Source organism: Macaca fascicularis, chromosome 7, assembly GCF_037993035.2.
Source record: "Macaca fascicularis isolate 582-1 chromosome 7, T2T-MFA8v1.1".
In the NCBI taxonomy this organism is placed as follows: Eukaryota; Metazoa; Chordata; class Mammalia; order Primates; family Cercopithecidae; genus Macaca; species Macaca fascicularis.
Window position 1 is genome coordinate 89886408 of NC_088381.1, and position 25862 is coordinate 89912269.

Genomic DNA, 25862 nt, shown 5'->3' on the forward strand with positions numbered 1-25862 from the left:
TAAAGTGAAACATTACACAATTATAAAATGGTTGCTTCACTAGAAAAATGTTTAAAGTGCTTGTACCTACTAACAGAGTTTCAAAATATTTGAAGCTAAAATTGTTATAACTAAAAGAAAAATAGACAAAACCACTATTACACTTGGAGACTTAAACCCTTTGTGTTCAGTAAATAATAGAATAAGTATTACAGTTAGAGAATCAGCAAAGATGCAGCAGACCTGCTCAACACTATTATATTGACATTTATGGAACACTCCACTAAATGACAGAAAGCACATAAAGCCATGCTTAGAGGAAAATTTATACAGTAAACATTTACATTAGAAAAAGAAAAAAGGTTCAAATCAATAATTTTATTTCCTCCTTGTGTGAGTCCCCAGTGATGATGTCCTACATAGAAAAAATAATAATCCTAGCAATCCAAGAAACTCTGTTTTTGAGTTCAGGCAAACAAGAGTATTTTCTGCTGTTACTGCACCAGGTACCCAACTGGAAAATGATATGTCTCATATTTTATGTTGCTCTCTTATGCTCAAAGATTAAAATGAGATTAATTATATTTATATCACATATCACAGTTCTGGAGGAGGTTATGAGCCTTCCTATTACAGTAATGATATCAGAAAGGGTATAAAGTAAGTTTAGTCCTTCATCTTTTAAAAAAATACCAGTTATGAAGATGGTTTGCCACGAAATGAATTCTGTTACACACATGATGAATTATATAGGACATTATAGGGTACCTTACAATACAATCTGTATATTTTCACACAAGGTGAGATATCACTAATTATTAAATGGAACTATGCCACTATGTTTTTCCTTAGCTTTTCAAGGGATAAGCACAAGAATATTCAAGTTATGCAGTGGGTCAAGCCTAAGAACAAATACGAAAGCTGATAGAATAAAGAAAGACTCAGGCTAGGTTCTGGACTAGCTGAGACTAACATATAATAAGTCCATAAGTGCCGAATGAACTGGATGTGAGGAGTGTATAACCCTTCTCAATTACAACGTGCCCACCTTTTGCTTTATTTTTCGCTGAATGCATCTCAATATAGCAACGTAACAACACACTGACATCTCATTTAACTGTCAGAAGCATTATAGGACACAACAGAGGGAACAATCCACTTTTCTGTGTCCTATTTGATCTTTGAGAGTATAAAAATCTGATTTTTTTCTGTGGGCAGGTATAGAGGGAGTATATGATAATTTTGTGTACTTTCTGCTCCATTTTTCTGTAAACCTAAAACTCCTCTAAAAGAGTCTATTAAACTGTCAAAAATCCATTTTAATGTAGAAGCTAAAAAGAAAAAAGAAAAATCAATCCAATGAGCTCAATCTCATAGAAAATATTTACTACAACCAGCTTGGATTATTTCCTACTTTCCTGCCTTACATACTCTCTTCAACTTTTTGCGTTGGTGCTTCTTTGGTTGTGTTTTTATTATGCAGCATGCATTATGTAAAATTGTGCATATGTTACATAATTTAATGATACTAACATGAAAGTAGAAATAACTTCTGTTAGGAAAAGCAATATAATAAGTAATTTAAGAGAATAAGTTTATGGGTTGGATAGGGTGTGTAGAACTCTCAACTCTGTCGTTATTTGAATTATAGTAGAAAAGTTAATAAATGTCTTAAATTTCAATTTTATCATCTTCTTACAGGAGATCATCATGATCACCCTATTGGAAGTTGTTCCAATTATCAAATAAGAAAATATCTTTCAAGAGCTTAGCTCATATTCTAGCACAATGTAAACATTTAATAAATTATTATAGGTAAAGAAATGGAGGCCCAGAAAATATAACGAATTCTGCTCATAATCAGAAATCTAGCACATTATAGAAAGAACACTGAGTTTTGAAATCCTAGCTATAAAATTTAAGCCAAGTATCTTCAACTTGTGATATCACTAATCTATCCTCTTGAATACATTTACTGGGAGTAAAAGATGAGCAGAATAGAGAAAAGTAGAGGGAAAGAGAGAAACCAGGGGAAGCACTTTGAAACCACCAAACACATATTACCTCTTCAGGTGTTCAATCACACAGATAGGCATACTCCTTGATGGCCATTTGTACCAGCGCTGCAGGACTTGATAAAAGAGAACCTAGAAAAACATTCTGTAATCTTCAATTGATTTGTTGCCCTAGATCTGGTCCACATCTCTCTACAAGGTTATAAATGTCATGTTCTTTTCAGCTGTTTCCCCTCGTATTAATGAAATGGAAAATCCTTTCTCTTCTGTCCTGACAGGGTCCTGATTATTAACTGGCGTTACAATATTTTTCCTCCTATTGTTATACAAACTGTGTGTAAAGTATTCTCTTTATTCTCAAGACTATGATTTAATCCAATTAGTAAGAGGGAAGATCAGGATAGTTAGCTTGACTTTTCCATGATTCAGTAAACAGGCGTTTATATAAATGAAGTGGGAGACTGGCAGTTTACTCCTATACTGTGCGAGCTTCCTTTCATTAAGACCTCAGTGTCTCACAGCTTCTCATGACTCTTCTGTCTCCCACTGTCACCTTCTATAGCAGCGGGCTCTTTCCTGGCAGATCTTAATGTGGGAACTAAAAAAGGATTGATGTGTACCACATATTACCACAGACAGATTGATAGGGTCAAGCTACGAAGAATTATGTAGAAAAACGTGGTGATAGAAGCAAAAGGCAGAATGGGATGTACAGTTGAGCCAGAAAATTCAAGGCAAGAAAAGATAACAGAGATTGAATGTCCATAAATGTCCTTATTTCTGGGCTAGGGCTCTGTGACTGCAGGTACAACACAGAACACATGAAATCCTAAGGAAAGAGTGTACGTACTGGGCGTTGGAGAGCTGTGAGTGCCATCAGAATTTCCTGAGTTTCTTCTAAATGTCCTTTCTTCAGTAGGTAAATCTCTGAAGCACCTGTGGGTTGAGTGAAGAATTACCTAAAGGGCTAAATCTTTCTCTTCTTACCTTTTCTCTAGTCAGTGCCAGACTTTAGGGTATGTGTCCTCTGGATCACAGATCTCATTGAAAACAAGTCCCAGTATCCTAGTATGGCTTCCATTCTAGTGGGAATGGCAAGCCAGGCCCCCACTATGCTCCTGTCCTGGGGATGAATGCTCTGCAGTACCTCTATCCCATGGCTCTCCTTTAGTCCTGGAAACAGCATTCAGACCCCACAGTCTCTCATCGCAGTCACTCGGGATCTTACAGCCAGCTCAGCGACAAACAAAAACATAGTGTGGGGCTCATAGCATCCCTTCCAAAGACTAGATTTTCTGATTCCAGTTACAAGATTCTTGTGACAAATGACAAAAACAATTTGTCAATTCTTCCGAACAGAAGGTCCAGCAACCCTAACCTCCCAGTGTGAACCAGAGAGATGCTGTTGTATATGACTATGCTCTGAAAGGCATGAGAGTGACAAATGAGGCTGCTACCATGTGATAGCCCCATGACAAGAATAAAAAGGATGGCAGCCTTGGAAGCCAGTTGAAGAAAACATACCTAAAACACACTAGCAAGAACAGAATGCTTACTCTTTCTTTTTGATAAGAAAGCCCATCTTTCATATGCTTCCTTGGTCTAGGGGCCAGGTAACAACAATAATGATGATAATGATATTAAAATACATCATTTAATATCATTTTCATTAGTAATAAACAAAAAACAGGAAAACAGGATCAATTAAGTAAGCATGAAATTCAAATAATTAGAAGAAAAAATAAATCTAAGGAAATCATGAAAATGGTATAGATAAATGTATAAGCATAATTAAATGATGAGAAAAAAGTAGAATTGGATAATGTTTTTAAAATTGCATCATGAGAAAATTAGATTAACTCTTCTTTTATTGAAGTAATTATTCAAAAAAGAGAGGGCCTATGTAATAGGTATTATACAGGTGTATAGACACATTTATATTTACGTTATACAGTTTTCTATCATTTTGTCATCTTAATTTATGTTTTAGTTCTCCGTGTGTTTCTCCTTCCTTCACCTCTTTTCAAGCAGGTGGTGTCTCTGTGCTTCAACATGGAAGTGATGATACCTGGGAAGACAGAAAGCTGTGTTTGCCTATAGAGTCTTCTGGCTTGCTTTGAAAAATCTAATTTCATCCAGGAATAATAGCGTTTATGGAAGTGGAAGAGGTGGAAGGAGGTTTTTGGTGATAAATAGAAGAGAGAATGGCTTTTCCAGAAGAGAAGAAAGAGGTCTGTGGGTACTGGGCAGCAGGGAACAGGTCGTTGTTTCTTGACAACTCTCTGAGAATTAATAAGACCCAAGAGTGGGATGGCTGTTTGGTAATGAGAAAGAGTTCTCAGGCTTGCAAAAGATTTTGGGGACTCCATAAGCCTGAAAAACAGAAACCTTTCACTTGGAATACACACTAACACAAATAGTTTATAACACTTTGGATAAGAAGGCTGTGTTTGTGATTCCACTCACAGACCGTAGTGGCACCATTTATAGTAAAATTGGCTTGTGAGAATGATTACTGGGCAAAGAACAGAACTTGTCTTGGTTGTCTTTATAATCACACACAGAGGTCTCATTAGATCTTTGAAGCATTAGATCTCAACCGTTCTTAAGTTTGGATATTGGGCCAGGACAGATGAAGAAGACCTGGGAATCCCTCAGCTCAGCTCTTGTGGCTTCACATTGGAAGTGAGCACAGAGGAAAAGGCTAAGGGATAGGGCAAACAGTCATGCTCATTGTGGATTACTCAGAGTTCCCTGTGAGAAAAACATAAAAAGGATGTAAATTCTGTAGTAATCCTGAACTGACAATCGTATGCAGTTCCGCCCATCAATAGGGAGCAGAGTTCTTGATCTCAGCATGCCAAAGGGGGAAGGAAGATCAAAGCTTATTTTCACGCTTTAACAGGTACAAGTAAAATTCTGAGAAAGACTGCCAATATCCTATTCATAATGAATCTAAATTGGAGTGAAAAGGAAGAAGTAAGAGCTCTCCTTACTAATAAGGAGGCAGAACTTCCTCCACCTTTCAGTCTCCCAGCCTGAGGCTCAACCACCTACGTCTGTGTGCTATGTTCTTTTGGCACCTGCAGCCTGTCCCCCGTGGTGCTGCTGGGCTTATGGCTCCCAGTGTCAAGGCAGCGAACTTATTCTCAACAGGTGTATAGGGAAGGGCAAACTCAGTGAATCAAATATTTTTAATATTCTGAAAAAATGATCTGGAAATACAAACATAACATTTAATAAATGTTATTTATAAATTATATGAACCATTATCAACTTCTCTTCCTCTGCCTTAGCCATGTCAGTAACTCAGTTATTCTCTCTCATTTATTGGCATTATATGATACTCAATATTATTCAAGTATATGCATTGGCCTATAATAGTTGCTTTTCTGTTTCTATCCCCTAAATGTTGGTTATAGTATCTTATAATGGGACCTACAATATAAGCACTCCCCACTTACACACCCGCTTGTGCTTAAATCTCAATAATCGCCTACTAGTGAATGCAGTGCTGATCTCTTTAATTTATGGTTACTTTTTTTCCAGTTTCTTCCATTTCAACAATGTGCACATTTTGTTCTTTGTGCCACCTCACAATTTTTCTTTGCTGACTCTGTTTCCTTGAGAGGATCAGGCAAGAGGAAACTGACTTCTCTCATCTATCCATACCTACTCTGTGATCTTAGATAGGCTTCCTCCTCTATCATATGAAGACAATTTTACCTGCTCTACCTCTTAACAGGATTATTCTGAATTATCTTCCAAAATGAAGATTTCTTTGCATCAAATAATATAGAACTAGGAAAGAATTATATATATGATGAGATGAGCCTCATTGTATGGGTAAAGTAAAATGTAGACTATTTCTGAAATGGATTGTATATTAAATTGCAATCTGGTTAGAGGTTTAAGTCACTAAAGAGGTAGTTATTCATATAAAACCGACTTACAGTTGCTTTGATAAATTAATCAGGAATGCAGATCAGTTAATTAATTTATAGCACTTGTTAACATCCAAAGGAATTAAACCTTTCATCTCAGAATTAAGCTCTAACCATTTACACTATAGTCATTTTAAGAATTTTAGGATTATGGGCCGGGCACGGTGGCTCATGCCTGTAATCCCAGCACTTTGGGAGGCGGAGGCAGTGGATCACCTGAGGTCAGGAGTTCAAGACTAGCTTGGCCAACATGGAGAAACCCTGTCTCTACTAAAAAATACAAAAAATTAGCGGGGTGTGGCAGCGGGCACCTGTAATCCCAGCTACTCGGGAGACTGAGGCAGGAGAATCACTTGAACCTGGGAGGCGGAGGTTGTAGTGAGCCGAGATCGTGCCACTGCACTACACTCCAGCCTGGGCGACAGAGCAGGATCCCATCTCAAAAAAAAAAAAAAAAAAAAAAAAGAATTTTAGGATTATGTAAAGCTACTAATTGACTAAAATAAGAAGTCTTTTCCTTGGAAGAAAAGATATAACAATCTCAGCTTTGGATAAAATTGGGTAGAACAGATTTCCCTACAACGGTTAAAGGGATAAAAACACAAGATATCCCCAGCATCTACATTAAAGACTTAAATTAAGGAAGTAGAAATATCTCAGTAGTTGAGTTGAGGAAGTGGGTCAAGGATATGAATATCCACAGCTGCTGACAAGGGAAATATATGTTAAAACATTCATAAAATTCGAAGTAATTAAAATGGGTAAGTATACATGCCCACTTAGATTAGATGTTAATTCTTAATAATTAACATAATGATCTATGGCTGTTTGTGTGTCACTTCTACATCTCAAACTTTGATGTGGATCACCTGGGGATCTTGTTAAAGTACAGATTATGATTCAGTAGGGCCTGAAATTCTGCATTTCTAACAAGCTCCAAGGTCCTATTGAAGCTGCTATTCTGCTGAGCAAGGTTTACACTACCTGAGAGGCAGTATTCTACAGGAGCCAAGTGGGTCCACTCTTTAGCACACTACCTAGATTAGAAGCCTGTCTCTGGACTGGGCACGGTGGCTCATGCCTGTAATCCCAGCACTTTGGGAGGCCAAGGCGGGCGGATCACGAGATCAGGAGATTGAGATCATCCTGGCTAAAACGGTGAAACCCCGTCTCTACTAAAAATACAAAAACTTAGCCGGGCATGGTGGCGGGCGCCTGTAGTCCCAGCTACTCGTGAGGCTGAGGCAGGAGAATGGCGTGAATCCGGGAGGCGGAGCTTGCAGTGAGCAGAGATCACGCCACTGCACTCCAGCCAGGACAACAAAGTGAGATGCCGTCTCAAAACAACAACAACAACAACAACAACAACAACAACAAAGCCTGGCTCTGCCCGCTTACTAGTTGTATGATTATGGGAAGATTAATGAACTTCTCTGTGTCTCAGTTTCTTCATCTGAAAAATGGGAATAATGTTAACTTCCTCCTAGTGTTGTTGTGAAGAATAAACGTGTTGATTTATATGAAATGTTCAGAAAAGTCAATAGCATTGTTAATTGTATATATTGTTTGGCAAGCTTGTCATATAAAAAATCCACGTGTTTTTGACTGTCTACTAAATACCTATGTGTTTTTGATTGGCATCTAATTGGCTACTTGTGTATTAGTTGGTTAAAAAGGGACAAGGTGACTAATTATTGAGTTTTACATAGTTGTTACACTTCTTCACATAACCCTTGTCACAGAACAATATAGTCATATATTCTGGGCACTATTCACTTAGGATGAGTGTGGCTGATGAGGCTGATGTATTCTTGGATTTCTCTAGATGATGATTCATCTAGGCTGGGCCTTTCATTAGGGCCTGTTGAGAAAGAATTGAAGTAGTAAAGTTGAGCTTCAGGGAATCGTCTAAATAGATTGGTTGAAACACAGTCTGATTTATATACATAATCTCCATACAGCCTCAAGACATCCTTGTGGCATAAGCAATATAAGCTTCATTCAATTCATTAGAAAACTGTTACAGGAGTGGGTTAAGTAAATTGTTTGATGTGACCTAGCCAGTAAATGGCAATGATGGAGTGTTAATGTAAGTATGTCTGAATTCGGTATCAAGTCGTTTAGGCAGAATTCATCACTCCTCTACCAAAAGTGTTAAGTGTTAAAATATCTCTGAAAGTTTTCTCTTGTATCCAAAATTTTTTATATTTATTATTCTATTTGTTCTGGTGATCCTGAGCTCCCTTGAGGACATTGGTGGCACTAAGGAGAGGCTTACACAGAACTGGTGTCTTGAACTCAGTTTCCCCTCACCACCCCTATCACACTGGAGGCTACCCAGGGTGGACTCAGAGTGGAAGGAGAATTGTCCATGTGGACCACAGGCTGTTACCATGGAATGATTCTGGAGGACTTGATAGTGTGGCTAGAAGTTCTATTTTAAGCTCTGAGAAATGTGGAAAATCTAGGGAGGTCAACAGTTGACCCTGGCCCTTTCCTCTCTGGTGCAACCTCCAAAGGGCTATTCTATTTCTCTCATTTGTTATTGAGCTCTACTTTATGTGTAAAGGCAGGTTGGATAGTTTCCAAATCTTTGTTGGGTTGCCCCTCTAAACCTTGGATAAAGTCTTTCTCCGTGGCCCCATTGTTAGCAGTTATTACATGTCCAATGTTTGCCTGTAATGCTGCTACAGGTCTTTTTTGACACATTAGTTCTGAAAAATTTTTTTGACAGCAGCTCTTTTGGACAGTAAGGACCTGGAAGCCAGAGACCATATCTTGTCACATTTATATCCCCCAAATCTAGTACAGGGCCTGAAACTGTGTTTATTAAATGAAGAATGAGTTGGAAAATTAGATTCTGGAGAAATGGCTTGCTTAGAATATTTTAGTCAGGAATGAACTTCGTACTTTTTTGCCTATACTCCTACGGAACCATATTTTTTCTAATTATATACCAAGAGGGATAATTGTACAGTTTGAGCGGGAGTGTTTTTATTTTCCTTGTAATATACTGATAAAAAACTTTTTAAAATAATGGGCATATTTGAGATAGAATATTTTCTTTTTAATATATTGATAAACATTCTTTTATAATGGGCACATTTGGGATAGAAATATATTCTATCCCAAATATACTCATGAAACAAGCAAACATTTCTTCTGCTTGTTTGCTTGCAAGCAAACGAGCAAAACATTTCTTCAGTAACTGACCAAAGATGATAGTGATTCCATTTCAACTTAGAATATGAAGAGCTAAATAGTGTGACTTAATTTTGTCATATATTATGAATAATAGAGCTCATGAGAAAATGAGCTATATTTTCATGTATTTGATGGAGCAGAATATGGCAGGGAAAGAGCAAAATCTCTTTCATCTGGATATTCATCATCTCAGACCAAATCTTCATTAAACTTGGGTGCAAGAGCTATTAGGAAAGCACTTGGGAGTTTTCTTTGAGACTTTGTGGCGTGGCCTCTGATGAACTGTTAATTCAGAGACTTCCATAAATGTAAATAAACTGGCCATAGGACAGTCCTCAAATCCAAAAGATGAAAGAGTGCAACCAAACCTGGCTCATTTGCAATTGCAGTGATGCCTTGTGGAAATAAAATTAATATCTGGAGTACAATGACTTTAAAACAAGATCTTAGATCACTCTAAATAGCTGTTAATCAGGGGAAAAAAAAGTTTCCAGTTGCTGAATATTTTAGATCTTCACTTCTGGGTTCCAATTATTTAAGAGACCACAGAGCCTTTGTCACCAGGGCAGAGCCATTTGCTCTGATAAAGGGGAACAAGATCTTTTTTTTTTTTCAGTCTTTCATATGATTTTATTTTCTTCCTTCAACCATAATAATATGATATCCAAATCTTGTCTTAACCGGTGGGTCTGTAAACACAGGCTTATCCATCCCACTTACAGGCAAGGCAAATGCTATTTCTTGAAATGATCCCACCATGGACCCTCTGGTCATCCAACCCAAGTTGCCCCCTTGCCTGGCTTTATCTTCACTATACTGTGAGGCCACTTCATTGACTCTCATCCCAGACTTTAACTTTACCCTGGCTTCCATGGTTTTGCCATGTTTTTCACATAGAATGTGTCTGACCTTTACTTCATTGCCACCACCTTTGGGATCTTGAGCCTTCTTGTCAGCACTGTCACTCCCAGAGACTGCTCCCCCTTTCCCTGCTTTTCCAGAACCACTTTTTCCTTTGGGCGGCATCTTGGAAGTTTGTTGTTGAACTCTGAACTGGGGAACAAGATCTTACGAAGAACATTGTTGATGTGAACAACTAGTTTACTGAAGTCATGTCCTTCAACACAAAAAGAAAGAAGAAAAAGAGAGATGGGACAAGCAAGTTGTTACCATCTTCGATTTCTCCTACGTCTTCACTAAATCTTTTTATAAACATTTTAGAGTGGTCAGGCATGGTGGCTCACGCCTGTAATCCCAGCATTTTGGGAGGCTGAGGAGGGAGAATTTCTTGAGCCCATGAGTTCAAGACCAACCTGGGCAACACAGTAAGACCCCATCTCTATGGAAAAAAAATTGACAAATTTTTAAAGAGGTTTTAGAATCACGTTAATATACTTTCTTTCTCACAAGTCGGTTCATCTCACAGTGCTCCTTAAGCTCACTCTCACATACTGTATTTCCAAGAGTACTGTAGTAGATTATAATATTATTTGATGACAACTATTTATCTCCCACCTTTGCCATGATTTAGTCAGGATATACTTCCCCCCACATTGTTGACTTTGGACTTGGCCATATGACTAGCTTTGACCAATGAAATGTGAGTGAATAGGAAGTATGCCACATCAAAGAAGAAACGAAATATATTCATGTATTTTGGCTCCTTCTATTTCTGCTCTGCATGTATCATATAATAGTCATTCTTTCAGCTTCTAACTCCTAATGTCAAGCAGACTCAGTTCTGCATAGTTTAGAATGAAAAGATAAGTCATAGAACAGACCTGCTGTCTACTTGCAACAGGAAGCACAGCCTCAGAGCCTCGGAAATGCAACTGACACGCAATTAATATACCATAGACAACAAATTTGTTGTTGTGAGGACTGACATTTTGAGATAGTTTCCACTGAGCCTTATCAGTCAGAATTGACTGATATATAAGTCATATCAATTCTATCTTTTAAAGATTTCTCATATTCAGTCACTCCTTTTCAATCTCCTTGTTACTATCCTGATCCAGGTTCTCATTATTTCTCACCTGGCTAATTGGAATAACTTTTTAGTATATCCTCTACCACTTAGTTCATGCCTCTCCAATCTATTACCACCTCTGGAGTTGTCCTGCTAAAACACATCTGTGATTAGATCACTAAGCTATTTCAGGACCTTCCACAGCTCTTCATTACCCAAAAATAAAACTGTAGGTTTATTTGGCCATCTAAACCACTACTCCCAGTAACTTTTTATCCTCATTCCTATCATTACCTCCATGATCTCTGAACTTCAGCCCATCAGATGACCTCACTCTAACACCTCCTTCTTTTATATGTTATTTCTTTATAAACTTGGCAAAATTCTACGCAATCATGAAGGCCCAGTAAACATGATATCTTAAAAAAGAGATTTTTCCAAGTTATCTGTTAATAAATTACAACTATTCCCGCCCTGTCTTTTAGCATTTTATAATTTTGCAATAGCACAAACCCACCAGGTTATGAATATTTTTTGGTTCTTATTTCCTCTCTAGCTCAGGTTCCTCAAGGATAGAAACTTTTTCCTATTCATCTCTTCAATCTGAGCTATTATTAACAATCCATGCCATGGAAGAAGCACTCAGAAAACTGGCCTACAGCTTGGCCCCAGTGCACTTTGACAAGGGCTCTTATTAAATGAGAGCTGGTTTATGCTTAGGTGTGCTGGAAACATTTTACTGTAGGGACGCTTGAGGTGTCTGTAGTTCATTATATCTTTTAGGCCAATTCATGACTATATTTCCTTTTCTTATACCTGGCAGTTCTTACTTAGGATAGAACCCCAGGAGGAAGATATGACTCCAGCCATGCTGTTCTGGATTCTATCGTTTTTGTAAACTGTGGCAGAATTTTTCTTCTGACTGAAAGTGTAAGGAGATTCAAGCACTAAAAAAGATCATTCCATATTCCCAATCAGTATAATGACAATGATAGTTAATCCCAGTGTCAAGGAAATTTTCTTCTCGTTCCCATCTTGAAGCCAAATTGTTATTCTGCTTTTCAGAGAAATGCATATTATATCTAAAGGGCTTGGGTTATGGGATTCCTCAAAGAAGCAGTCCATAGCTCGTTATCCTGGAGCAGCTCATTTCTTGTTTCCGTGAGCCCCACAGGCTGACCCCCTCTATTTTAAGCCCCTCGAGGAATCTGGATTCCCACATACCCACTTAAAGGTAAAATTTTTAAAAAGAAAATGCATGTGCATTGTATTTTCCCATTCAAGATATTAACAAATAGTCATATGGCCAATCTGACTATCTTTACTAATGACTCTATGCAGTGGCTGAAGCAATCCTCTCGGTACACAAGATTTTGTGATATTTGAATACATACTACACCCACACCACAACATCTATATCCTTAAATCACTATACCAATGCACAAACACTTTACATATTAATTCATGATTGTGTGTTCACATCTTTCTGTCTAGTAACTGCTGGGGTTACAAGAGTGAAAAAAGAAGCACAACCTTTTCCACAAGGAACTTGTAGATGAGCCCAACAGGTGCAATTACTGGATAGTGTGATGAGGGCTTTGATAGGCATGAACTAGGGATCTAATAACAGAGTAATGCAGTAGAATATCAAAAATGTATTCTAAATTAAATAATCTACAACAGAATTGTTCATTTTTAATTTAGTAAAAATAGGTTTATGATACTGTACTTACTCATGCTGTATGGCCCTGTAAATGTAGTATCATTTCACACCACATATGCCCCCCACTACAGTTATAGTTACTCAGACACTACATGGTTCAACACGCTTGTTGAGGATATCAGAAATGATAAGATGATACTTTCATTATCTTCTATTATTCTTTTATTCTGGCTTTTAAATGATCAATGCTTAAAAGGATGTATTTTCCATTTTTTCAATAAGGTCACAATACTCTTTGTGTAACTGGACCCAGGTCCAGCTGCTTGCCACTTGAAAGCCAAACACGAGAGGCAAGGGTAGATGGGAAAAGCAGGTTTAATATGAGAGCCAGCAAACTGAGAAGATGGCAAACTAGCATTCTAAAGTACCATTTTACATTGTTAAATTCACCATGAGGTTTTAAAAATGAAACGCAGGATGGGAGACATGCAGGAATGGTGCAGGGTGCAGGGTTTGTGTGTCTGGTTCTAAAGGCTATCTTGGGTAATCGCCCCTCTAGGGGTCTGGTTGGTGTTATCTTGACTTTGGCCTGGTGGTGGACAAATTGTTCACAAGTCTCCCTAAGCTTGATGACGTCTCACTGGGGACTGTGCCTGGTTTGTTTCAAGGTTTGGCTCTGGGATTTCTTAAGCAAGAGAATAATCAGACAAGCATGCATTGCTGGCAAGGAGTGTCCAGAGGGGAAGAAATGAAGGGATGAGAGGGGAGGGAAGGGAAGGAAGAAAAAGAAAGTGGGTGAGGTCTCCTGTTACACTTCTACTTTAATCTTGATATTTATGCATACCAAATGCAATTGGGAGAAACAGAGCATTAATGGAAATAAAACACTTTTCTATCTCTCCACAGGAGGGTAGTATTTCAAAAGGCAACATACATTTTGAGTTGGAGGAAGGGGCGGGTGGACAGTGAATGATTCCATTGGCTGCCACACTGAGGCTCCTGCCTTTCTACAGAACTTAAAGTGGGTGGCAGCAAGCACTCTTCTAGCCCAGAGAAGCCTGTTCCAGGACGGGCTCTTCCAGGAACAGCTAAAGTCAGGGGCCATGTCCACCATGTGATAGAAAGACAAGATGGTCCTGAAATTCTCCGTATCCATTCTTTGGATTCAGTTGGCATGTGAGTTGAAAAGGTTCCCAATTAAATTAACAGAACATCCTAAGAAGATGGAAAATCCCTGATGGCAAGTTGCTTTATGGCAAAGTATGAAAGGAGGAATTATAAAAGAAGGAAGAAAGGGGGAGAGTAAGGGAGGGAGGAGAAAGGACTAAGGAGGGAGGAAAAATTATTTCAGGTTGGGGAACAATCCCTAATTCCCTTTCCTGGTTGCTTCTGCTCTGTTTCTAAACAGGGGTGAGCACCCAGCAGCTGGAGCAGAGTCCTCGGTTTCTAAGCATCCAAGAGGGAGAAAATTTCACTGCGTACTGCAACTCCTCAAGTGTTTTTACCAGCTTACAATGGTACAGACAGGACCCTGGGGAAGGTCCTGTCCTCTTGGTGACACTAGTTACGCGTGGAGAAATGAAGAAGCAGAAGAGACTAACCTTTCAGTTTGGTGATGCAAGAAAGGACAGCTCCCTCCACATCACTGCGACCCAGCCTGGTGATACAGGCCTCTACCTCTGTGCAGGAGCACAGTGCTCTTGAGGCACCTGCTACCTGCACCCAAACCCTGCTGCCAGTCCCAGTCACATGGCTGCCACATGCCTCCAGCTCCCCCTCACACAGCTTATGGCGTGAATAGAGAGAACAACCTCAGCCCCTCAAGGAACTATTTCTACTGCCTTTCCAGAAAACATTTTCCACACACACTGAAGGACAAGACCCCTCTGCTATAACACAAATATCTGGAAATGCAGCCTGCTATTAGGATCATTAACGATATGGGCCTGCAACTCCCCAGGGTGGGCAGTAGCAAAGAGAGTCGATATGGAGGGACAAACGGAAGCTATCGGACAGACTCTTTCTGAGTGTTCCACCCCTGTGTAGAAACAAAGCAGAAGGCTAGGGATTCTTTCCTAACCTGAAATGACTTTTTCTCCCTCCATCCACCTTTCTCACCCCCTCATTCCCTCTTTCTTCCTTCTTTCATTAATTCTTCCTTTCATGGTTGGCATCAGGGATTTTCCATCTCTTTAGGAATTTCTGTTAATTTAAATGGGAACACCTTCCGCTCTCATGCTAATTGAATCCAAAGGATCAACATGGAGAATTTCAGAATACATCATGGTTCAGATTGGTCATTCCGTTTTCCTGAAGACCACAGCCAGGAATGCTTAGTACAATGGGGCAGAAATGGATGGTTTCACAGCTTTCTTGTAGTACTCCGGAGATGATGAAGCTGCTGTTTCCAGACTCTTACACTGCAGTAAAAAGCAGAAATATTTTTAAAATTAGAAGAAAGTTACCACTTTTTTGGAAGAAAGATACCGATAGTACACCTCAGTAGCATTCAACTGTGGTTTCAAAGCAATATCCTAGTTGGTGGTTCTGAACATGCCCAGACATTAACTACAATGGCCTGTATGTGCACACGACTGGCTTGGGGATGAGTCTTTGAATGGCAAATATCAGTAACTTCAAGTTTTCAAGGTTGAAGAAGAAAGAAGTTGGCAGTTTCCTCCACATAGCAAGCCCTCCACTGGCCCATTTTCATACTTGAAGAATTTGTATTTGTTCTGTGAGGCAAGATGATATAGCACAATGCACATGAGTTTTTGAGTTTTGAAATCAGAATAACTTAAATTAAAATCTCGTTTTCACAATTTTCTAGCTCTGTGTCCCTGGGCAATTATTTATCCTCACCTACATTTCCTTATAAATTAATGTTAGTAAGACCACCTATCTTGTTGAGTTGCTATGAATTAAATGAGATAAAATACACAAAATTGTCTCAAGTTCCAGGCATAACATGCATACTCAATAAATGTCTCTAAAATAATGTTGTTATTGATGCCCCTATGTAAGTGTCACCGCTACTGTGGAATTTTCACTGACTACTTAAGGGGGAATGAGTTATTCTCTGCCTAATACTCTGAGTCATCACCAGAAGAGTCAGGAAGGCAGACACTGCAAGCTGCCAACCTAATCACAATTCTCTTCTGCCTCCTTATTAACAAAACCCTCAATTTTGATTTGAACGACAGTATGTCCAGCTTTAAAAAAACACTCAACACTACATTTTACCCTCTCTTGCCACAAGGGATTGCCATATACATATAGAACAGTTCTGACCAGTGAGATAGGACCAGAAATCTGCTAGGGCCTTCCTATAACGTTTTTTTCTCTCCTGATATGAGTACATATCTCCCTATCCCTCCCTTTCTCTTTTTAAAATATGGAAGTGATAACTTTGTCATAAAGGAAAACACATACCTAATCCCCTTTCCCTATCCCACGCATGGTAGTCTTTTAGATGCCAAGTCAAATCCAGCCCCCAGATTTATTTCTGCATGAAAATTTTTAATAAACCATTATTTGGTTGAGTTTTTTGTTGCTGTAGTTAAACATAATTCTAACTGTAGCAAGATTGACATAAAATGGCTCTATGATTTCTTGTTTCTATGGGTAAGAGCATGAAAAGATACATAAACAAATTACTTTGTTTATACAAGCATGGGGCCTCCATTTATGTTGATCATATCTATTTCATAAGGTATTAATATTCCCATAATTTTTTTATAAAGTAAAAAAACTTCACCTTTCATTTAGAGAGGACTCGTTATTAAATTTCCATAGCAATTTCTTATACTCATGGAAGATTATGGAATCCAACTTTCATCCTAAAGTCTTTTAACCACAGACGATTTCCATGCAAATAATAACTGTTGTCTTACATTTGTCTTAGTTTTATATTCCAAACGTTATTTTTTTTATTTTCTTATCCTTATTCTACCCAGTAATCCATTTTAAAAGCAACCTCTACAAATTTTATCACATTAAACTTCTTAATTCTGAAAATTTTAAAGGCAAATACAAATAGAAATGAGAAAACAATGTTAATTCTCTCTGATGCAAAAAGAGAAAGACACTCTCCGCTCCCTTTTCTTAGCGCACCTACTTTAGAAAACTTGTAATTGTGAGTTTTTTTCTATCCCTTTGAAATGTAGGTAAATCTTTTTAAAAGCTAAATAAACCTTTTGCCAGTTTACAATCCAGGACTGTCTTTCTCAAGGACCTGAGAGCATTTTTTTTGAAATGTAACCACGAAGGGAGGTAGTGCCCTAATCTAGTTTTAGGGGAGGATAGGAGCCTAACTTCAGCTGGAACTTTGCTCCTAGTTGCAAACCAACCTCCTGTCGTAAAGGTATGAGAAATGTTTCCTTTGCCTGAAGGCAATTACAAAACAGGTGGCTACCTCAATTACCAGGTAAATTGAGGATGAACTATGTTTGACAAATCATGCTGTCAAGTCCTCTAGTTATTGTTTATCTTGAGAAATTGTAGACAATCAGTTGCATCTGCTTGGCTATATAAAAGGATAAGATTTCTTTATTTCTTTGTAATATCTTTAGTGGATTGCCTGTGAGATGCATCACATTCTGGTTTAATGCTTATTCAATGAAACTGTTTCTTTTTTTTTTTTTTTTTTTTTGAGATGGTGTTGCACTCTGTCACCCAGACTGGAATGCAGTGGCATAATCAGGGCTCATTGTAACCTCTGCCTCCCAGGCTCAAGCGATCCTCCTGCCTCAGCTTTCCAAGTAACTGGGACCACAGGTGTGTGCCATCATGCTCAGCTAATTTTTTTTGTATTTTTGTATAGATGGGACTTCACCATCTTGCCCAGGCTGGTCTCTAACTCCTAAGCTCAACCTATCTGTCTGCCTTGGCCTCCCAAAGTCCTGCGATTACAGGTGTGAGCCACCATACCCAGCCAAAACTGTTTTCTTTCTCTTTCTCTTCTACCTTTGTGGGACGGTGTTATGGGTTGATAGGAGATTCTGTTTTACTTCCTCAACAAAATGGCCCAGGGTCTTTCCATAATCACTGGGCTTACATGTCTCTTCCTGAAAAGCACCATGAAACTAAGAAAAGAGCAAGGGTTTCTAGCAGCTCTGTCCCTTATTGGCTGTGTAAATTTGGAAATATTATACGAACTTCATGAGCATCAATTTCCTGATAAGTACTGCAGGAAGTAAGTATAAATACTTAATTTACAGTATTATTGTAAAGATTAGCAATGTTTTGGGAAATCCCTAGCATAATGGACTTAAAAAGTAAAAAATTGAAAGTGGGAACCACAGCTTCCACAAGGTACACTCAAAACCTCATTTGTGTCCTGATATACATTTTGAGCCAGGAATATGTGTAAAAGTTAAAGAAAGAGTAAAGAAACGCGAAACACAACTTGACAGTTAAAGACAGGTTTACTTTAGATAAAACCTGAAGGGGGCTTCTGGTTGATTTTTTATTTATTTATTTATTTTTTTGGTCAGGAGCACTTTCTCTTACAGACTAAGAGTGTATATTGGTTTTAGGGTGAGGGGGTTTATCACAAGCTTGGAATGTTCATGTGTGGAGGAGAAGTTTATGGTGGGGGTTGGAATCTCTCTCACAGGAGGGGAAGTTATCTTGAGGCTGACCTCTTTCTGGTAGGAGGGGGGTTATCTCAGGGCTGGCACCTTCCCGGTCGGAGCAGGGTTATCTCAGGGCTAGCATGCCTCTGGCTGAGGAGGAGTTTGGAATGTTTCTGGTTGGAGATGTTATTTGTGGTTTATGGTTTATGTGGCATATGGTTTATGTGGTTATTTGTGGTTTATGCTGACCATAGCCATTAGGCTGATGCCCTTTGGACTTAGGAGGTTTCTGATTAAGGTGAACTTTAGAATGAGGGCTTGTCCAAGATGGCAATGTTCCTGCTCTGTCAGTATGGAAAGGACACAGTCTCTTCCAAGGAACTTACTCTCATGGTGATAGACAGCCATAGACTTGCTCCCATAGCCATCGACTTGCTCCCATAGCCATCATTCTCCAGGGGCTGTAAGTTGAAGAATCCTGTGACCTACAACCTCCATTCAGAGCAATAATTTCTGAGAGAAACTGGACACTCTCCACAATCCTGAATCACTGTGTGCCTTCCTGAAAACACACTGCTGATGTTTAAGACCAGACTCAGGCACCTCCCCTGGGTGGGGCATCTGCATTACTGCAGAGGAAGTGGTGTTAGCTCTAGGTGGTACTCTAACCTGAGAAAAGTCTCCTTAGGCTGTCAGGAGGATTGATGGATGAATGGAGAATAAAACTCTCTGAAACATGAAGAGGACTAATAATTTAGGCTGAGGGTGGGGGATCAGTAGCAAAAGAGTATATGGACCATAAAATTCCTAATAACATGCATAATCCTGCTTTCTTATCACCAATTCTGCTTTATCTCTAAGAGCCAAAATGAAGCTTGAGATTTAAAGAAGACAATTTGTTTAACATTTATTTATAGATTCATGAATTAATATTTTTCAGTATCAGGGCCAATATGAGACTTGATCTGTTTGTCCAAAAATTATTTCTAATCTCTGATCACTGTTCTTATCTAAACCATGCCTATGGACATAGAGGGTAGAAGGATGATTACCATAAGCTGGGAAGGGTAGTGGGAGGCTGGGGGACAGGTGAGACTGTTTAACAGGTACAAAAAATAGAACGAATAACACCTACTATTTAATAGCACAACAGGGTGACTACAGTCAATAATAGTTGTACATTTTAAAATAAAGAATGTAAGTGGATTGTTTGTAACTCAAAGGATAATGCTTGAGGGGATGAATACCCCATTCTCCATATGTGCTTATTTCACATAGCATTCCTGTAACAAAACATGTCATGTACTCCATAAATATATGCACATACTTAAGTACTCACAAAAATTAAAAATTGAAGAAACTCAAGGCCAAGAAAAAATTTTAAAAAGAAGCAGATTGAGAAAATGTAAGGTGTAGCTGGGAAGAAAAGGTTAAGAAAGGTAAGAAGAAAATTGTGAAGGACTGTCTGAATTGAAAAGCATTGTCTCTGTGAGTTTGCCAACAGCAACATTATTAGCATTTTGGGCCAGGTAATTCTTTTGGGGGAAGGGGCTTTTCTGGGCACTGTAGAGTGTTTAATAGCATCCCTGGTCTCTGCCCACTAGATGCCAGTAAGATCCTCAGCTGTGGCAAACACAAATGTCTCCAGACACTGCCAAATGTCCCTGGAGGCAAATAGCCCCTGGTTAAAAACCAATGGTCTGTATGTCTACATATTGAATGTTGAATTGATAGAGCAGGAAAAACTTTTAGGAGACATATATATGTGTATATATATATATTTATAATATATATATTCATATATACAAAATGAGGATGTTAACATTTTTCTACTATTATGACACTTTTTATTCCTATGGTGGTCATATGTCCTAAGTTGCTATTATTTCATTTGGCTTTAATTAAATAAGATAATTTCAATGTAAAAATGGGAATTGTGATATATATAAAAACATATATTTTTATATATAAATATATATAACTTTTTATACAATTCATTCACAATGCAAAAAAAAAATTCAGTCTGATCATGTTCCAGACTTTACCTTGGTCAATATCTTTTATCTCTGACTCCTCAAAGACATATAGACTATTTCTCTATTCTCTCTCTAAGCTGCTGTGTTCCTACTTTTCCCCAAAAAGATTCTTAAACCCTAAAAAGATGACCCCTCCATTACCCCCAACCCACACACATACACACACAAGCACTCACACATATGCACCACAGTGTGCAGAAGGTGGACTAAACCACAGGTAGGTGGAGCTTTCCACTACAAAGCTGAGTGGCAATGCCCAGGAGCTGCTGCGGCTGGATCTGTCTCATGAAATTGCTCAGCCTGTTGAATATATTTCTAGTGGGGAACACATTTTTGTTATCAGTTCCTATAAAATAGAGAAGGACTTAACTGGGGCAGTAAAGGGTATTATAAAAACAAATAGATGTCTGTTAAAGGAAGTTTTCTGGAGTATGTGATGCCTCAGTTCAAAATCTGGCAATTTAATAGGAGTTAATCAGACTGAAGAACAAAAGCATGTGGGAGAAGGTGCTCCAGTTTGAGGAACAGCATACATATACAGGCAGGAAGCAAGGCAGATTATAGCAATTTTAAGACATAATGTATAATTTGTAAGTTATTATATACTGTACATAAGTGACTCTCATTTATGTAAGACTAAACAAGAACCTTGAAATGAATCGTCTGTAAATCTTAATATGGTAAGATGAAGGATATGGGAACAAAATTACTAAGCATATCTACATCCTAACAGAGCACAGATAGGGATAACTGCACTAAGAACAAATGAAAAGAATCATGATACTGATTGATGATAAGAAAAGTTAGTTCTTTAGAGACCCTAATCCCTTTTAAGTGTGGGAAGCATTTCTAGATAAGTTGTAGAAAATATGATAAATATGATACATAAACGTGATACATTTTTGACTACTGAATAAAGCTGACAATTGTCTTTAAAAGGGAGGAAATATATAATAAAGCTTTGACTTAAAGAAAAAAAGATTTTCTGATTTTTACAGTATAGCTGATATTGGAGTTATCTTTTAGCTACAAACTACTGCAAAACTGAAAAGACATATGAAACAATTCTTTTTAAGGAAAGAAGACAGTGAATGTTTGCAATTCTTGGGAGAGGGAAAGACTGCAAAGTGACTCCCACATTCACTCAACATTTCTCCCTTGTGGCTATTTTCTAAGCCTCAGCACTGGGACTTGGAGTCCCAGAAGAGAGTGGCAGCCTTACTGCATGGAAAAAAACAGAGATGAATATAACTGTGATTTGAAGAAAAGGGTACTAGAGAGAAGTGAATCTTATATAAGAGGGTCTTAAAATACGTGTAGAGTGTTTGCAGAGCCTACACGTAAACTGCACATGCACAGGGAGAAACTTTGGGAAGCTTCACAGAAAACAACTTCTGGGGGTCTAAAAGCTCCATGGAGATTTCAGGGGTTGCACTGTGCAGAAAGACATTGGCGTTCTGGCCTATCCAGAGCAAAGGAATCTTGGGAAACACTTTGGGCTTTCAATGGACTCACTAGAGTAGGGATTACATGCTAAGAGTCAGGGCTATGTTCTAAGACAAAAATAATAATTGAGGAAAAAAACCCACCCCTCACAGAGATTAAAGTAAGTTTCAACAGTATCAGGGTTATCTGCTTGTAATTTAACAAAATTAACATTTTTAGAGAAAAACAAAATAATCTACAGATTTTGTAGTGTATAAAAAATGTAATGAAGCAAGAACAAGGGCCAATAATCAAGAGATAATATAATGAATAGAAGCAGACCCACAAATGATTTAAATGTGGAATTAACACACAAGAATTTTTAAATAACTATAATTAATATGTTTCTAAAATTAAGGAAACGTGAATAAAATAAATCAAAATTTTCAACAGGAAATTATTTCAATAGCATATTTTAACGGAGTTTTAAAATAGTAACAGCATACATTTAAAAATTACATAGACATTATAGAATTGCAAAATACAGTATCTGAAATTAAGAAGCCATTGAGTAGGCTTAATATGAGACTGGAAGAGGGACACAGAATTAGTTAATGTAACGACAAATCAACATGAAATGCCTTTAAGTCAAATAAAGAAAAAAAAATTAAAGAACAGATCTGAGCACACAAATGATGTGAGGTAATTCAAATGGCCTAATATATGTGTAACTGGTGCCACAGAGAGGAGAGAGAAAATGAAACTAAAACAATCCGAAGAAATAATAAGTGGAAATTTCCAATTTGATAAAAGTCTCCACTGATTCAAGGAACTCAGCATGTGCGCACACACACACAGAACAAGAGAAAAGCATACTTCTCCATATCAGAGTAAAACTGCTGAAAATCAAAGAAAAAGAGAAAAATCCTTAAAGTCAGCTTTGCTTTTGGTTTTCAAAGGGTCGATTGCATTTCCCTCAAGTTTTTCTGAAATCATGGATGAGTGAGCCTAGTAAATGCCCAGCCCTCTTCAGGAGCCAGGTAACATATGTGACCCAGTTGCAAATTTGGGGACAGCCTATGGGGGCCTGAAGATCACTGCATTTGATCCACATAGGTAGATACCTGAGCAGCTGGGCTGGCCAAAACTCATTTGACATTATAGTATAGGCAAGAGAATGGTGTGGACTCCTCATTCCAGTCAACCAAAAGCAAAGAAGGGGGTTATTCTACTGGCTGAGATTATTGATACTGCCTTTCATGGAGAAATGGTTTGCTACAATACAGTGGGGTAAAGAAGAGTATGTCTGTGGAAATTCTTAATCCCACCATGAATGATGATAAAATTTAATGGAAAACTACAGCAACTCAATATAGGCAGGACTGCTAAAGACATAGATCTTGAGGTCATCATCCCACCAGACAAAGGAAAGTGCTTGCTGAGAGCAAAAAACAATAATGAATGATGGCAGAAGAATGAAATTGTGCCTAGCAGCTACAACCACTTCACCAGTGACAGAAACAAGATCTGAAGTAGTTATGGGTACATCTTCCTTTGATGTGTGTGTGTGTGGCAGGAGGGTAGAGGTTAACAACCCATTCTTTTTATTTATTTTGTTCTTCTACTCTCTGCAATAGTCTGTGTTTTTATTTGTTAGCTTTATGGCTCACTATAAAATTTACAGGTTATCGAAGGAGAAGTATGACTCAACTAGAAAAATAATAAACTTCACTTAAAGATGTATAAAGTGACACAAGGGACCTTGCATTTTCTTTTGGGGAAAAGGTTAACATTCTTACAATTTTATGGAAGATAATTGCATCATATTAGATAGAATAATTATTTTATTATTGTCTTATATGGAAATTAAATACCATCAAATGAGGTATGACCTAATGCAAAGTTTATAAGGAGGTACAAAATGGTGGTTTGTACTGGATTAAACAGAGAACCAAGTTTCCCAGAGTTTCCTTTTTTGTATGGTAGCAGGATAAAATTGGCCAAAGAGAAATGTGTGTGAGATATGGAAGGCAAAAGTGAAACAGTAGCCACTGCTCTCTGAAGCAGTCATTTGTCATATGTGACAAATAGACACGGATATGCCCAGCTCGTTCCAGCTTCTCGTCACTCTGTTCCACTCCATGTCTAGCATGCCTTCCTGTTGACCAGTCACCTTCAGATGCCTGGCGACAGATGAATGGAGATGGTAACCACACAAAGGCAAGAGCTTCCTTAGACTTCTTGAACTTCGCCTTCAAATCACACTTCAGCAGCTGCAGATGCTTGCTTTCTCAGATTAACTGGTTAGAGTTTCCTTCTCTGGCCTTCCCACAGCCCTTAGACCTTCACTTCCCTCTCTCCTTTCACAATCATGTAAAGCCAAATTCCCATAATTAAGCCCGTATCCCATACAACTCATGGTGACTTTCCTGTACTTGACTGTACCTTAATTGATGCACTAGGCAAATATAAATTAGTTCAATGGAAAGTTGCCCTGTCCTTAAAAAAATGTGTATCCAGATACCTATTGGGAGAAAGAACAATCAGAAATCTAGTCTTAGCAGAAAAAGAGTAGATCTTAAAAGAACACATGTAGCAAGGTGAGTTGCAAGGGAAAGAAGAGAGGGAAAAAAGGGATGCAGTCTGTGGTCACCTACATTTCCATGAAACACTGGGTGTAAAGAATCAAATTTATCACTATGTGAAGATATAGGAATTATTTTTAATTAAAAAATTCTCATCAGGAAGAAATTACTTATAATATAACTTTATGAATAATTTAACATATGTCAATCTAATTCTGTGTTGTTATAATAAAGATACCAAAGGAATAAGTCCACTCCCATGTTTCAGAAATTCCTGGTAGTATAACTGAGTCGTCTTTATTCGAGAAGACAGACTTCTCTAAACATATCTGGTAACTCAATTTGGTGTATGCAAATATGAATATGGATATGCTATGACAAGTGTCCCCACCCCCTCCCCCAACTAATTTCCTGTGCAGAGACAGCTGTGTCACCCATCTCCACTGATTCTGCAAAGGACTTGTCATAAAACTGAATAAGGCCAAGATTCAGGCTCTTTAGAGTGGTTACTTCCCTAGGAACAGAAGTGTCAACGTGACTTGTAACGTGCTTTGAACACGTTATAAAATTAATAAATTGATAGGCTCATCTTCTGCTCTCCTACAAGCTCAAAACACTGGGAATCTTTTATACCTCCAGAATGGAACCTCTTGCTCTTGTGTGGCTGAGCCATCATCAGTTCTTGTAATGTTCACAACTCTCAGTAGATAAAAGTTCTATTTCATTCTAATTATTCTATGATATGATTTAGAATCATTTTAATGACACAGTCTTCAGTGTGAGAACTTCTCCTGGTTCCAGCATACATACCCCAGGAGGAGCAGAATCTCCTCAGGTCTAGGGGACCTAGTGGACTGTAATACTCTCTCTTTTCTCTCTCTCTCTTTCTCTCTCTCTCTTTCTCACACACACACACACACAAACACGCCACAAAGTGAATTCACCACAAATATAAAATTGTGAGTCGCCAATAACCCACAATCAGCCTCAAAGCTTGCTGAAAAAATTTGCACCAACACCCTTCCCAAATAAAACAGTTTTTTGTAGCAAGGCAAGGAGTCACTCATATCCAGTGATTCAACATGGGACTTGTGGTACATCTGTGCATTGTATATTTTGTACTTTTGTTGTCTAAATGATGTGTGTGTCTGTGTGTCTGTGTGCATGTGTGCGAGAGCATGAGCGAGAGAGATTTACAGTCCACTAGGCCCCATGGACCTGGAAAATCAGCCTTCTTATACATGATTCATGCATGGATCCTCATGTTTTGCCTGTGACCACCCTTCCTAACATCAAGTCACAAATTTCCTACACACAGATACTGAAATTCAACTATAATGAACTGAGTTCATTTGCTGAGCACTCCTGGCTATAATTTTTCTGTGTGCTTTTAAAATTGCAGATAACTTTGCCCAGAATGCCCTTTTCCTACACAGCCAACTCATCAATCTTCCTTTATCTCTTAA

General features: G+C 38.2%; 1 protein-coding gene and 1 pseudogene across 1 annotated transcript in view; one reads left to right on the forward strand and one right to left on the reverse strand.

Moving 5' to 3' along the window:
• The window catches only part of LOC101925857 (T cell receptor alpha chain constant), a 487011-nt gene that overhangs the window by 85897 nt on the left and 375252 nt on the right, over positions 1-25862 (forward strand). The gene's annotated exons all lie outside the window — the stretch shown is intronic.
• LOC102118139 (peptidyl-prolyl cis-trans isomerase NIMA-interacting 4 pseudogene) lies at positions 9744-10192 on the reverse strand (annotated as a pseudogene).